The sequence below is a fragment of the Lissotriton vulgaris genome, chromosome 12, assembly GCF_964263255.1.
Source record: "Lissotriton vulgaris chromosome 12, aLisVul1.2, whole genome shotgun sequence".
NCBI classification, from domain to species: Eukaryota; Metazoa; Chordata; class Amphibia; order Caudata; family Salamandridae; genus Lissotriton; species Lissotriton vulgaris.
In genome coordinates this window covers 624,592,641-624,608,399 of record NC_141700.1, presented here as the reverse complement: position 1 = coordinate 624,608,399, position 15,759 = coordinate 624,592,641, and the positions used below count along the sequence as shown (strand labels likewise).

At 45.3% G+C, this 15,759-nt stretch overlaps 2 protein-coding genes across 3 annotated transcripts in view; one reads left to right on the top strand and one right to left on the bottom strand.

The window, feature by feature from the left end:
• CHTF8 (chromosome transmission fidelity factor 8) overlaps nucleotides 1-13,226 on the bottom strand; it is a 67,699-nt gene extending 54,473 nt beyond the window's left edge. Inside the window, exon 1 of the mRNA XM_086945771.1 lies at nucleotides 13,125-13,226. The gene's annotated coding sequence lies outside the window, so the exon portion shown is untranslated. The remainder of the gene's footprint in view (nucleotides 1-13,124) is intronic.
• Nucleotides 13,227-13,648: 422 nt separating this feature from the next.
• UTP4 (UTP4 small subunit processome component) overlaps nucleotides 13,649-15,759 on the top strand; it is a 145,953-nt gene continuing 143,842 nt past the window's right edge. The window contains exon 1 of one of the 2 annotated variants that reach the window (XM_086945769.1): nucleotides 13,649-13,718. The gene's annotated coding sequence lies outside the window, so the exon portion shown is untranslated. The remainder of the gene's footprint in view (nucleotides 13,719-15,759) is intronic. The other variant, XM_086945770.1, reaches the window with a different exon arrangement.

Below are 15,759 nucleotides of genomic sequence, written 5' to 3'. Positions count from 1 at the left end.
AAACCTAACAACTGCACAGCAGCTACGATTATAGTAAAATCCACGGAATGAACCTATAAATAGAATGCAATAAGCTGCACTTGTGGCCCTCATTAACTTGAAAAGACACTTACTCATAATAAAAAACATTTTCCAGAAACAGTGTTGTTCGTAGTGATCGAATCAGCAAAAAAATGTGAGACACATAAAGACAAATACTGACAATCTCAGCAGTAATAAATATCGACATGGGACTTTTTTTTATTTATTTTTAACATATTTTTATTAGAAGATTATTCCACAGTACATCTTTGGTTGACGCATTTCACATATTCATACCCCAACAATGCAAAACATTTCACGGTAAGACTGTGTTATAAAAGCAGTTGTCACTACATAACATGTATTTTCCTGTACGCATACCTGACTATTTTTCTATTCTCTTTTTTTCCATTGAAAAGGATAGATAGAACCCTCTTTAACACCATGCGCGCTAGCGGAATTCCGCTCGCACGCTGGGTTTTGCGAAAACGCACTTTACGTGACGAGCTGGGCTCGTCATCAGCGTGCGAGGAGGCTACGCCATGACGAGCCCAGCTCGTCATCAGCGTGGAAGGGGTTAAACATATCTATTGTACATTTCTCTCTGCCAGGAGACATCCCGGGTTCTGATACCCTGTCCAGACCGCATTGTGCCCATACTTTGCATAAAGTGGAGATTTTTTAGAAAAACCCAACAAAAACTAACCAACTCCCCCTCCCTCACCCCCCCCCCCCCCCTCGGGCTCAGCGATTCAGAAATTGTACAGTCATACATTTAGTCCACCACAGCGTCATACCTTCCGGTTACGTGTAAACATTAGCTTACTGGTCTTCAGCCACTCCCCTGCAAATGCCCCGTGGCTCAAGGTCCTCCATATTACCGCCTTACACAATTTTCTACATAACCCGCTCCATGTACAGTATCCTAGTATGTCCAGAGTGCCCAACTCCTCCATCAGCAGATTCCATTCCATTGATATAGGCGTCCAACGCAATCCGCGCTGTTCTTCCTGTTGCAATTCTGTTCCCTCTGCCCTGCCCCATTTCAGCAACTCATCATACCAGGCCTTCAGTGTCGGTGCCCTAGTAGACTTCCAGTGCATTGTTATATTACGCTTGGCTAGAATAAGTGACAGGCTGTTAAATTTTGTGACCGGACTACCTTTCTTTCCTTCAGGGCCCAACCCCAGCAGACAGTATACCCGGTCATCATTACTCCTCACCGGAGCTAAAGTTGTCAGTATCTCACAAATTGCCCCCAGTACTGTCTTAGTCGTGGGAAAGTCCATAACATGTGCATCAAATCCGCTGCCTGTGTTTGACAGAGTGGACACATATCCGATGTGTCTGGGAACATATGTTCCAGCCTGTGCGGCATCAAATATGCTCTATGCAGTAGCATAAGTTCTATGAACTTAAATTTCGGATTTCTTGACACCTTCCTAGGGTATTCCACCAACACACTCCATTCTTTATCACTAAATGCCTGTCCCATATCCGTTTCCCACTTATCACGCAGAGTCCGGAGGGACACTGCTGCCATTGTACGAATGCCTTTGTATAACCACCTGGTAAGGTGTCTCCCATTGCCCATCAAATGCTACATTGTGATCAGCGCATGTGTGGCTGGTTCTACCCCCCCAGGTGCCCATGTAGTGAGAGAGGCTGGCATGTAGAAGGAACAGCGTGTCTGGTGCTCCATGTTCCCGCGTAAACCCAACATGTGGCATCATAGTACCCTCTCTGAAGAAATCGCTCACTGTGGTCACTCCTAATTCCTCCCACGCTCCTATCCGTCTCATAGTTATTCTGCCCAACTGTGTGGGGATCTCCAGCAGGGGTATAGTGGGGGCATACGGGGTCGCCGCCTTGGTATATCGAAGGGAATGCCTCCAGTAGAGTAATGAAAATTTTAAAAGGTGTGGTGCTGACGGTGGGATTTTGCTGTTAGGCAGCAGTGTATGTATTGCACCCCTTTGCCAGTCCGAGTGTGTCATGTCAATTTCTTGCACGTTTCGCCCCGCTAACCAGTACGCCAGCCATTGCAATTGACTCGCGTAGCAATAGGCTTTCAGGTCAGGGACTCCCATTCCCCATTGCTTAGTATCTAGGCACAACTTTGCAAGGCCTATATACGCCGCCTGCCCCCACCCCATATTAATTCAGTAAGCATAGAGGAGAGCATTTTAAACGTCTTGAACGGTATCAGTACGGGCAGGTTGGTGAAGAAATACAGCAGTCTGGGAAGCACCCCATCTTGGTAATTGCTACCCTCCCCGCTACAGATAAAGGCAGAGTGACCCAGAACTTTATTTGGGACCGCAGTGAGGTAATAGCCATTCCCAGGTTACCCTCCAGAAGGTCATCCGTATCCCTGTATATATTGATCCCAAGGTACCTGAAGGTGCCAGGCGCTATCCGGAACAACCAGTCCCCAAAGACTAGTGCACCAGTACGTGTTGCATCTTAAAGTAATGGGCATGGGATTTGTTTTCATTTATCGACAATCCCGATAATTTTTGGAATGTGGCAAAAATCAAGGGCGCAGGTTCATAGTCTGCATCCAAGTCCCTAAAATACAATATTAGATTGTCTGCATATGCAGATACAGTATGTGTGGTAGGGCCCAGTACTATTCCCCTATGTCCCGCAGTCGTGCGTAGTTTCAATAGCAAGGGTTCATATGGCAAAATAAACAGCAGGGGCGACAGCGGGAATCCCTGCCTGGTGCCCCTTGCAACCACATATTGCCTTGAAATATGCCTACCAGTTCTCGCCTGTGCCGTAAGGACTGTATACAGCAGTGTCACCCATTTGATGTGTTCCACAGGGATTCCGTATCTGGCTAGAGCATTAAATATATATTCCCACTGTATGGAATCTAAGGCCTGACGTAGATCTAATGAAATACAACCCACTGCGTCAGTCAGTTGGAGAGTGTGAGCCATCACCTGATGTAATCGTCTTATATTAAGGGCTGTACTTCTGGCTGGGACAAACCCACATTGATCATTGTGTATTAGCTGCAGTACGTATTGACTAATCCAATCTTCCAGTATTTTACTCAGTATCTTGTAATCTACATTTAGTAATGAGAGGGGACTATACCCTGCCATATCCGTGCTATCCCTTCCGGGCTTCGGCAGTGAAACCACCATAGCTTGCAACGTGGTGAGCGGCAGGGTGCCCACCTCCAAGGATGAGTGGTATAGCCGCTGTAAGTGGGGTACCAGTAGGTCGGCAAATGCGGCATAAAATTGCAGCGGCAACCCATCCCCACCAGGCGATTTATTCCGGGGCAAGCTATGTATCGCCTTTTTGATTTCTATCGCAGTCACCGGGAGTCGGAGTTCCTCTGTGTGTGGCTGTAGTAACTGAGGGAGGTGCAACCCTTGAAAAAAGAATAAATTTCCGTCCCACCCACATCATCCGGCCTAGCATATAATGTTTCATAGTATTCCCTAAAGGCTTCATTTATGTCGAGTTGTGTGCTTACCATTTCACCTTGTAAATTTCTAACCTCCAGGGGACAACTGGTGGGGCTTTAACAATCCTAGCCAGCAACGGTCCCACCCTGTCCGCTATTGTATGTTGTTTCTGAGCATGAAGCCTACTATCCACCAGTCTCAGATCTTCCAGTAATTCAGCATAACGTATATTAGCTTCTAGTAGTTGCGCCCTGCTGTTCCATTCTTCCCAGTGTATTCTCTATGTCAGTAAGTTGCGTGACTAGTGCGTGTCTCAATCTCACCCTTGTAGTGATCGCCACTCCTCTCAACACTGTTTTGAATGCATCCCATCCAATATGCCTGGAGGAGGCTGTGTTTGCATTTTCGGAGAAATAAGTATCTATAGTACTGGCCAGTGTTGTTTGGAAGACAGTCTTCTAGCAGCTGCGGTTGCAGTTTCCATGTCGGCACTAGGGTCGGAATTTTGCCCCACTGCAGCGTGATCTCCACCGGGCAATGGTCTGACAATGTTTTCCCTAAATGAGTGGAGTCCGAGCAGAATATCCTGTAAATACGCGTATGTAATTTGTGCATTGGGGAATAAAATGAGTATTCCCTGATGCCGCAGTGTTGTTCCCTCCATACATCCATAAATCCCCACCCGCTTGCCCAGTTTCTCAGTACCGTCGCAACTTTCCTACTAGGTGCGTTATGTAGTGGTGGGTGGGACCTATCTAGTCCGATGTTTAACACCGCATTAAAATCACCCCCTACCACTCACAGATATCCCTCCCAGCCGACCAGCAGACTTTTGTCCATAGATCACTTTCAACCTGGCAGGGAAGAGTAAGGCGTATTTCAGGTCGCACGCCCTGAGCTTCCTCTTGACCTCCAAGAAAGTGGCCCTGGCCCTCTCTAGCCAGTGGAGGCCTGGCTGGTACTCTATGCGCTCTCTCTACATTTTACATCGCCGACAGTCCTTCCTTCGCCACGTGCTCTTTAAACCAGGTCTTCACAAACTGCTTGGGATTGCGCCCCTCACTTTTCTCCGGTATTCCCAGTATATGTACATTGTTCCTACGGGACCTCCCTTCCGCGTCGTCCACCCGGTCCTGGTGCCCCTTCAGCTGGCGCCGCACCTGTTTCATTTGAGTAGTTTGCTCCGTTTGTTGCGGGATCAAGTAATAGAGGGCTATTTTATTGCATTTCACCCTCTCCGCTAAATTTTTGTGGTCCGCCTTTAATAAGTTGAAACTGGTAGAGAGGGATCCCAGCTGCGCCTCCATTGCTAATCGCCAGTCCCTTACTTCTTTCAGTATGAGGTCTAGTTTGTCCACAGGTTGCGTTTCATCTGTTGGGGGGGGGATCACATCCATATCCGACTTCTGTGTCCGGCCACTTAACCTCATTGCACTCGCGTTGTCCGCAGCCTGTGCGTCTGGCTGTTTCGCCCTAGTACGCCCCATGTCACTGGGAGTTGGCCCTGCTCCAGGGCTCTGTGGCTTGCCAGCACTCAGTTAAATGTATGCACCAGTATTTTTGCCACCAGAATGGGGAGGGAAGTTCTGGGATAATGCCTCTTTTTAATGCCTTCCAGGACCCGTTCGGGGTCTCAGCTGGGTCCCTGCACTGTCCATTCTCCCCTTGCAGACAGCGTCTGTAGCAGCTCACCCTCTACTTAGAGCTCCAGCTCCATGAGTAACCCCCCCTCCTGTTCAGGACATCCACATGGGGCTCGACATTGGTGTGGGTGAAGGTGAGCAAATTCTTAGTACAGCACTCCTCTTAGGCCACGTAACACCCCACCCCTGTGTCTATGTAGTGTTGTCTGCAGTCTGGCCGTGTACTCCTTCCAAGCTGATATGTCCAGGCATAAGCCACTCCGCTGTACAGCACCTCAATGCCCAGTGTTCCACATACCTCTGTGTACTGCGCAGCGTCTCTGTATGCCCGCAGCAGCCGCTAAGCGTCCTCAGTTTTCAGCAATTGGCTTTGTGCCCCATATGTCGAAGTGCCTGCAATGCAGCCCAAGTGGCAGACCTCCCCTGCTCGTGGGTCACACAGTTCCAGGGCCGCGGTATATCCAATGGGGGGGGCAGGTTCCAGCACATACCTCCTGCTCTCCACCCCAGGTCCGTTCTCCTACCAGTGTGAGTTCCTCTCCTCAGATGTCCCGTTCACATGCCGCAGTCCTCGGAGCCGGGTTCCGCTGACCCGCAGCGCCTCGCTTCCTGCCGGCAATTGTCACCTCCCTCCGGGCGCCATCTTCGAATCCTGCCGTGCGTCAGCGCCACTACTCCATTCCCCAGTGCACTGGGGTCCGCAGCACGATACCGCTTGTGTCCTTCACCGCCTGCCACGTTCCGTCACTCAGGGGCACCACCACATCACTCAGGGGCACCACCACATCACTCAGAGGCACCACCAAATCACTCAGGGGCACCACCACATCACTCAGGGGCACCACCACATCACTCAGGGGCACCACCACATCACTCAGGGGCACCACCACATCACTCAGGGACACCACCACATCACTCAGGGACGCCACCACATCACTCAGGGACGCCACCACATCACTCAGGGACGCCACCACATCACTCAGGGACGCCACCACATCACTCTGGGACACCACCACATCACTCTGTGACACCACCACATCACTCTGGGACGTGTTACCACCACATCACTCTGGGACGTGTTACCACCACATCACTCTGGGACACCACCACATCACTCTGGGACACCACCACATCACTCTGGGACACCACCACATCACTCTGGGACACCACCACATCACTCTGGGACACCATCACATCACTCTGGGACACCATCACATCACTCTGGGACGTGTTACCACCACATCACTCTGGGACGAGTTACCACCACATCACTCTGGGACGTGTTACCACCACATCACTCTGGGACGTGTTACCACCACATCACTCTGGGACGTGTTACCACCACATCACTCTGGGACGTGTTACCACCACATCACTCTGGGACCGTGTACCACCACATCACTCTGGGACACCACCACATCACTCTAACACACCACCACATCACTCAGCCCACCCACATCATCACTCAGCACCACAACAGCACTGTACTTGTTTTTTTTAATCGGACACCGACCAGAGCATCCTCAATAACTACATACCCTTAACTAAACACCCTCTCCACACTAAAACCATTGAACAATGTGAGCTTGCACAACTCAACACCCACATTGAAAAACACAACTTATGCGACACCTTCCAATCAGGGTTCAGGAAAGGCTGTAATACTGAGACTGCTGTACTGAACATCATAGATGACCTGTACAGATCGTTAGATGATGTACAGGCATGCGTCCTAGTCCTCCAGGACATCTTGGCCGCCTTCGATACTGTCAACCATCATATCCTCCCAAACAACCTCTAGCATTGTGCAGGCATTAATAGAACTGCCCTTCAGTGGTTTGCCTCTTTACTAAACCAAACCGCACAGCAAGTCCAACTTAACAATGCAACCTAAAGAAGTAACACTAGTCTCACAAAAAGTCCCTCAAGGGTCAATCCGGTCTCCTGCCCTATTCAACTTTGATATGGAACCCCTCGCTGTGATCCTGAAGCAAACTTGAGTTGCCCATCATCTCTATGTGGATGACACCCAACTCTACATGAAAATCTTGTAAATCAAAGACATCCAGCACCTTAATAGCACTCTCTACACAGTTCAATCCTGGCTGTCCAGCAACCATCTCAAACTCAATCTAAAAAAAACAGAACTCCTCCTCATCCAACCCAAAGAAAAATCCTTATCCGTTGATATCTGGCTTGACAACATCACAGCACAAAACTGCAAACTGTCCATTTCAAACTCTGTTAAATCCCTGAGGATAAGCACTTGGGCATGACAGAACATATTAATGTCTCAGCAAAAAGCACCTTCTACACAGTGAAACACCTGAAAAAAACTTTCACCTTCATACCCATTGAAGAACTAAAGAATGTGGTGCAATGTGATGTGATGTGATGTGATGTGAAGAGAGACTTATATAGCGCGCTACCACTCCAGGGAGTATCTTGGCGCTTGGATGCCAGAAAAAAAACAGTAGGCAGTAGGTGAAAGAAGACTACCTGTCTAAAAGGCACATCATAGGAATCCCATGCATTCGGAGTTTAGCAGGGAATAGATCCATGTTTTTAAAAGCTTTCTGAATTTTAGTTCGGTAGTAGATTGACGCAGGAATGAGGGAAGTTTATTCCATGCTTTCGCGCCTATGACTGCAATGGATTTTCCTCCTCTGGTTGACATTTTGAACCTGGGGACGTGGAGTAGGTTAGCTGTAGAGGACCTAAGTGATCTTGACGGATGGTATTGTTTGAAGTATTTGCGCAAGTACAGTACAATCCTTAGTCGTGGACAAGGGCAACGCAACAATCACGAGAGCCCAAAAAACATACTGAGCTCAGTTGAAAAAAATGCTCCACGCAGTAGCCAGGCTGATATTGGGGGAGAGGCGCTATGACCACTGCAGCCTCACTCTCAAACAACTCAACTGGCTTCCAACCGAGGCAAGAGCTATGCTCAAAACTGCATGCATATCTCACAAAGCACTCTACACGGAAATAACAGCTTACCTCTCAAATAAATTATTAAAAGCAGAGCAAAAGAGGCGCCTACGAAGTTCAAACAGTCTACTCCTGAGTCTGACAAAATTTAAGAACACGAAATATCACACCTGCTCCTTCTCTGAGAATGCTCCCAGAATCTGGAATGCGCTGCTCGACGACTTGCATGATAATCAATCTTTCCACCACTATAAGAAGAAACTGAAACTTCTTCTCTTCAACAAATAACCGAACCCACCCCCTTAAGCATCAGACTGGCATGTACTCCCATCTGCAAGCCTTAAATAAACCTCAGCACCACAATTTCGCGGAAAACTGTGCCTCTACGCCAGGACAGTGGTTCCATGAAGCCCTACCCTAACTGCCCTCAAACTACATCGCCCAGCTATTTTTACGGTATGCCACAATTTTTCTGTTAAAATGTGATTAGGGACTTATACATATTCCTCTTGCAATTTTGTGCAATTGCTAAAGTGCACTATAAAATACTATATATTGATATGTATACTGTATAAACCTCAAAACTGTTTCCGCAGCCTATCGCAATGTCTCTTGTATATTCCCTAAGTACTGCCACAATATCATTATACCTTTATTTTTACCTATTACTCTGGTACTCTTATGCAACTGCACGCTGTAAAGCACTATACATATATATGCTGTATCTACCTCACAATTGTATTGGCAACCTGTCCTAATGCCCCACGTATATTTCCTTTGTGTACTTTCACCATGTCTTTATACTTACTCCACATGTAACTCATGTAATTGCTGCTATCCAAACTCTATGAAGCACTCTGATGCCTCCGGTCAAGTTCACGCTATACAAAACTCAATAAATAAAATAAAATGTGCTTCAAGGCTTAGAGTTGAGTGCCTGTTTATTCAGTTTCAGCACAGCCGCTGAAATGGGACGGATCTCCATTAATTAAAACATGAATGCTAACCACATAATAGTAAGCTGGTTCCCTTCATTATTTCATGGTTTAGGAAAGCTTAAGACAATGAAAGTAAAGTTGCATATTAATGAGGACGTCCGTTCTTTTGCTCAGAGGCATAGACAAATTGCTTTTCATTTGCAAGAAGCCGTTAAATAAAGAACTTGAAGCGTTACTTAAACATAACATTATTGAGCGTTCAACTGGTCCACGCCATGGGTTTCTCCCATAGTGGTAGCGCCTAAAAAGGAAAGTGAAGGAGCTGTATGCATATGAGTTGACATGCGTCAGCAAACAAGGCAACTGAACGAGAAAGACATCCAGCTCCACGAATTGCTGACATGATAACGCAATTAAATGGTGCAAAGGTCTTCACTCGCCTTGATTTAAGGTAATTATCAGTTAGAACTTGAAGAAGATTGCCGGTACATTACAACCTTTTCTACAGGAATTGGTCTGTTTCGATACAAAAGACTACGTTTTGGTGTATCATCCACTGCTGAACTGTTTCAAGACATCATTCGACAAATCATGCAGCCTGTCACGAATGAGTTTTATTACAGCAATGAGATATTGGTTTTCTGAGCTACACAAAAAAAAATGATAAAGCTCTTACACAAGTATGTTGTTTACTTGATGAAGCAGGTTTGACTGTGAATGCAGACAAGTGTGAGTTTTATAAGACACAGCTACAATTCTTTGGCCATATCTTTTCTACTGGCGTAGGACACCGGATCCTCCTTAAAGTTCAAGTGCCTTTCAATGCTGATCCCCCACAAGATGTTTCTATGGTGTGTTCATTTCTTGGCAGGCCAGTTACTGTTCCAGATACATACAAGACTTTGCCATGGTAAGTGCTCCGTTGAGACACTTGACAAAAAAGAATACTTCATTTCATTGGTCTCATGAATGTGAGAAGTGTTTTAAAAGAATTAAACAAGCCATTGAGATTGCTACAGAAATGGCGTACTTCAATCCAAAGCTTCATACAGAGGTAGTTGTCCGGTCGGGTTAGGCACCATTCTTGCACAGCATAGCAGAACTTGAATGTTTAAAGGCATATTGTGACATAACCAAGTAGAAGTTTGTCCCAAATAGAACAATCTTACTCACAATCTGAAAAAGAAAGCTTAGCTGAGTATGGGCTAGTGAATATTTCCATATATTCCTGTACGGAAAGCCTTTTACACTAGAAATTGATCATCAATCTTTACTGACAATATTTGGCAATTCAAAAGGCCAAAATGTCTCCTCGTATTGATCGATTGGGACTACAGTTACACAAAATATAATTCTACAATTGTGCATCGTATAGGGGGAGATCAGAAACCTGCTGACTACTTTTCCAGAGTACTCCCTCCAAGACGGCTGAGGCCTATATCAATTTCACTGTAAAATGAAACACCAGCTTCCATTTCAATAGGGCAAATTATCACTGCCATAAGCCATGATAGGGGCATTTTAAAGCTGAAGGACACAATTACACATCAGTCAAGGAACCAACACACTCGACCACTCACCATTGATTGTGAATATCAAAAATACAAAGCTGTTAAGGATGAACTGTCCCTAACTCAGTAAGGAGTTATACTACAAGGGTTTACAATTCTGATTCTGGAAAGTCTGCGACAGAAAATAATTGAAGTGGCCCACGAAGGACATTGTGGAATCATTGCTACAAAACAAGCTCTCCGATACTGAGCCTGGTTTCCATTTCTTGATGACAGGGTTAAAAAGGAATTAAGGGGCTGAAATCTATGCAACGGCCTTTCTACAAAAACTACTCAACATGCCTTAAGTATGTCAGAACTCTCAAATCACGCATGGGAGGGAATGCCATTGTCTTTTTCGGTCAACTCGACAATGGACATCATCTGCTGGTAATTATGGAAGAGTACTCATGATTTCCATTAGTTGAAGATCTTTCATCCACTACTCAAGCACAAGTCATTGAAAGACAAGGTGGCATCTTTGCGAAAAGGGGTGTTTCAGCCATAGTAATGTCCGGCAATGGCCCGCCTTTCAATAGCTGAGAGCTTAGAGATTTCTTGGAGCATCTGAATATAAAGCATCAGAAGAGCACACCTTTGTGGCTGCAGGTCAACAAACTTGATGAGCGTTTTAGGAGTACATTAAAGAAAGCAGTGGAGCGTGCTACTCTTGAGAAGCTTGATTAAAAAACTGTGTTGCATTCTACCTTGAGAGCTTATCTTTCAACACTTCACTCGACCACAGGTGAAAGTCTTGTGACACTGATATAGGGAGAGCAATGAACACCTACTTACGTCAACGGACCAATAAGAGAAAGAAAAATAAGAAAGCAACTAATGAGATGGACTTGGTGAACAAATAAAGGATGAAAACATATGCTGACCAAAAACAAAGTGCGTAGAACATAATCTTTAAGAAAGTAGATTGAGTGCTTGCACAACAAGCAGGCAAGAAAATCTGACTCTCTATTTGACACCAAACCTTTTTTAAGTGATGTCTACCAAGAGACACATGGTAAATTTCCCAACGGCCTAAGAAGTCTATTACTCTTCTAACTCTAGGTGCTTAACTAATCTTTCATCAGAAGAAGAGACTGGGTCTGAAACATCAGTGACTGCTGTTACCTCTACACCGCTGACAAATGTACTGGGCATTGGTGTTGCCAGTTCCTAGTTTCCAAGAACAAGATCAGGTCAAACAATTAAAGCAACAAAAAGATTGATTGAAGAGATTTAATTGTATATATCGATCAATATATATATATTCAGACTGAGGAAGGCTACTGTGTCAGCTGAAACGCATCTCTTTTGCTGGGTCTGAGGAGGCTTATCTACTAAAAGGCCTCAACCCAAATAGCCCTTGTGTGTGTGCTCTTTTCCAAGGTGGAGCAGAGGTTTTTTTTTGTTTTGATATATATACACACACACACACATATATATTTTCTAAATGATTGTAATTATTTAACAGGGTAGATGTAGTGTCTTGCGAGTTAGAAACAATGGACTCTGTAGAACTGTGATGTAAGTGTTATAGCGGAATGCACTGAAGTCTGTTTTAGAATGCCGAGTAAAACTAAGCTCTGTTTGTTGCCTAGTCATTGGCGAGTATCCAAGCTGGGGAAGGCGCTACAATAGTGAGATGCAATCAATGCCTAAACAGTGTTAACAAGTGTAAAAAAATGACAACATAATGAAGTGACACTATCAAATGTAGTCAACCCTGCTGTGTAATTTGGCTCTCTCTTGCCGCATAATTCCTGTGGCCCTAGGTATATCCAAAACAACCTTCCATTATTCTAACGTCAATACATAACTCTCTTGGATGAGAGCATCGCCATTATTTACACTGCAAGACTTTCGAGACGCGAACCATGTATGTATAAGTGTTTGCACCCCGGGATTAAGTGGGCCGGGTCCTGCCGGTGCTCAGCACCAGGAGTTCTAAGAAAGCAGGTGGTGAGACGGTTCCCTATCAGGCTCTCCATTTTTGCCCTCATCCTCAGGGTGAATTTTTTTTTTCTTAACTCTACGAAAGTACCACTCTTCACTGCCATTGACGTAACATCAAAGAGACTCGTCATAGTTCTTTCACAGTCTCATCATTTCAGAACTAAAGCATTTTCAATATTCTTTACAACGAAGCCATAGTTGTTGCTTATTCATCTTATGCAACTAACAACCATTGACAACGCCAATAGTCCAGGCTTGATGTTGGTACTTTGGTACTTGCTGTATTATACATCACACTATGCTAATCACAGGTTTTTAGTTTAAACGTTTTAAGCCACGCCCTTAATCCTATGGGGCCACGCCCCTTTGAGAGACCCACCCTCCCCATTTTTTTCATCCCAGTTAAAGCCCTGTTTAAACCTATAAAAATAGTTGTACTGTGTGAGTAAAGGGATACTGTAAAGGGTCCTGTGACTTTTCACAGATCAAACAGGTATGACTATGGTACGGAGTCCGAGTAGAACTTATTTGATTACTTTTCTTTCCTCTCTCCCAAATATACTTCAGGTTTTGGTCTCTTGGGGTTTGCCCTCATATTCTCATTTCCATACCCAGAGCCACATCCTTCATGCCCCCTTTTTTGTTCAAATCACATCTCACCGGCAGTTTCTCTCTTGTCCAGCGATCACGAAACATCACTCATTCCCAAATCTCCCGCCGGGTATGACAGTGTAAACATAGAAGATGGGCGGCGGAGCAAAACCTGTCATAGAGTAAACATAGAAGGAGGACAAGAGTCAGAGGCCCTCTGTTATGGAAATGCCACGGGTGCCTCAGTGTCACCCCTAGGAAGAAGTTTATGGCATATCCAATCTATCGGTGATAACTAGAGGTAAAACGGGTGAATAGTTTTATATTAGTTTGACCCTAAACTATGCTTGACCAAGTCATAATGTTATTATCCCAATCCCCTAATGCATCCATCCTACGTTATAAATTGAAACTCATCAGCCGATCATTAATACCCATTGTACAGTTTTGTGACGCTCTACAAAATGGATATGATTTTGGTACTCTGATCAGCTCATGACGTGCACCATTCTAAGATGGCCGCCAAATTACTGTTAGTGTTGTTGGCAAATCTCTCTTTTATGTTTACTTTTATTTTTCCGATTCCGGGTCATCGAGACGCACATGTGTACAGGGAGACGGAGACATCTGATATAGAAGCTGGCAAACGAGGCAAGATATCTGGTACTGGAAATCGGGGTTGTGTATAATGTTGTAGGCAATGGAACATTGGCATCCTGAGTGGGAAATGGTGGGGATCTCTCAGGAAAGGAGATAAACAAGGGTATCGAGGGGTATGTGTTGGCGACTAGTTGGCAAAGAGAGGAGGTCTGTGGTATTGGGGAGGCGATTTAAATGCATGGAGCTTTAGGTTTTGCATGCATGTGATGGCCTGGTGGGTGACTCTTTTAGTTTATTTAGCATGTTGCAAACAAGAAACACTCGTGTCACATAGTATAATGGAGTGAGGGGTCAACAGTGAACTACACAGTTTCGCTGAAGATTATTTTATTATTTAAAGTTTTATATAGCGCTAACTCGACCCTTAGGTATCAGAGCCCTTTACATACACACAGTACACAGAAGGAGGACATTACAATTACATAGTAGGCCTACAGTAAGGAAGCAAACCATAGATCCAAATAAAACAAGGTAATGAATGAATATGCAGTACAGCGGAGGGGGAGAGAGCAAAAGAAATGGCGAGAACGACATCGTCCGGTCACCCACTATCCATGATAGTCCAGGGAGAGGGGAGACAACTTCGATAAGGAAGACTGGGTTAGTTGATATTGGTCATGAACGTATTTGTTTTGGAGAAGGAGTTTCAGGTCCCTTTTGAAACAGGAGAAGGGGGGGTTGCATTTGAGGACTCCAGGGAGAGCGTTCCATATTCTGGGAGCGTTGCCAGAGAACGATTGGTATTGGGTACTTTTCTTTTTCACTTTTGGAGGAATAAGGAGGAGTGAGTTGGTGCTTCTTAGTGTTCTGGATTGACCTGCTCTAATCAGTTTGTTGTTTAAGTAGTTGGGGGTAGGAGAGTGAAGGGTTTTGTGTGTGATGCAGGCCAATTTGTAGATACATCTCCTTTCCATGGGAAGCCAATTCAGGCAGTTGAGAGCTGGAGTGATGTGTTCAAATCTTTTAACTCCAGGAACTAGTCGAGCTGACATGTTCAGCACTGCTTTTAGAGGGGCTAGGTGTGCTTTAGGGAGTCCCTGTAAGGATGGCGTTTCCGTGGGCGATTGTGGAGAGAACTAGGGATTGGACCACTGTCTTGAGGTCATCATGAGGTAGAAACGGTTTCAGTTTCTTGAGGTATTTTAGAGCGAAAAGAGCGCTTTTTGCAGAGTTTTTGATGTGGGCCTCCATTGATAAGTTCTTGTCAAGGGTGATGCCTAGAGACTTGTCTAAGTCGGATAGGGTAACCAAATTCTTGAGCCACTCTTGGATTGGGCGATGGTTACTTTTTGGAGAGAATAGGATTGGTTCCGTTTTGTCAGGGTTGAGCTTTAAGTGGTTAATGTAGAACCAAATTTGGATCTCGGTTAGGGTAGTATTAAGGAGTAGAATGTCGCTGGGAGACTTGATCCTGAAATAGATTTGGGTGTCGTCCGCATAAAGGTGGTAATTAACTCTGGCTTTTTTCAATATGATTGTGAGGGGTTCCATGAAGAGATTGAAGAGGGACAGGGAGAGGATTGAGCCTTGCGGAACCCCCAGTGTAACTTTAGTTGGTTTTGAGAGACAGGTGTTAACTTTAATTTGTTGCGAGCGGTGTTGAAGGAAGGGGGTGAACCATTTTAGTACTGTGCCATTGATGCTGGACCGTTTCTACAAGGTCTCCAAGAGGGCTGGGTGGTTTACAGTGTTAAATGCCGCAGAAAGGTCGATGAGGATGAGTAGGCAGGCATCCCCTTCATCTAGGGCCTTGTGAATGTCGTCGGTGACGTTGAGCATAGCTGTTTCCGTGCTACAGCCTTTTCTGGAACCAGACTGGAAGGCATCAAGGAGGTTGAACTCATTAATGTGATTATTGAGTTGGAGGAGAACACATTTCTCTAATGTTTTTGCAAGGAATGGGAGGTTAGAGATAGGTCTGAGGTTGTTAAGATCATTAGGGTCAGCCCCAGGTTTCTTGAGAATGGGTGTGATTTGTCCTAGTTGCAGGGAGTCTGGGACACACCCTGAGGTGAGAGAGGAGTTGATGATTTTTGTCCAGAAA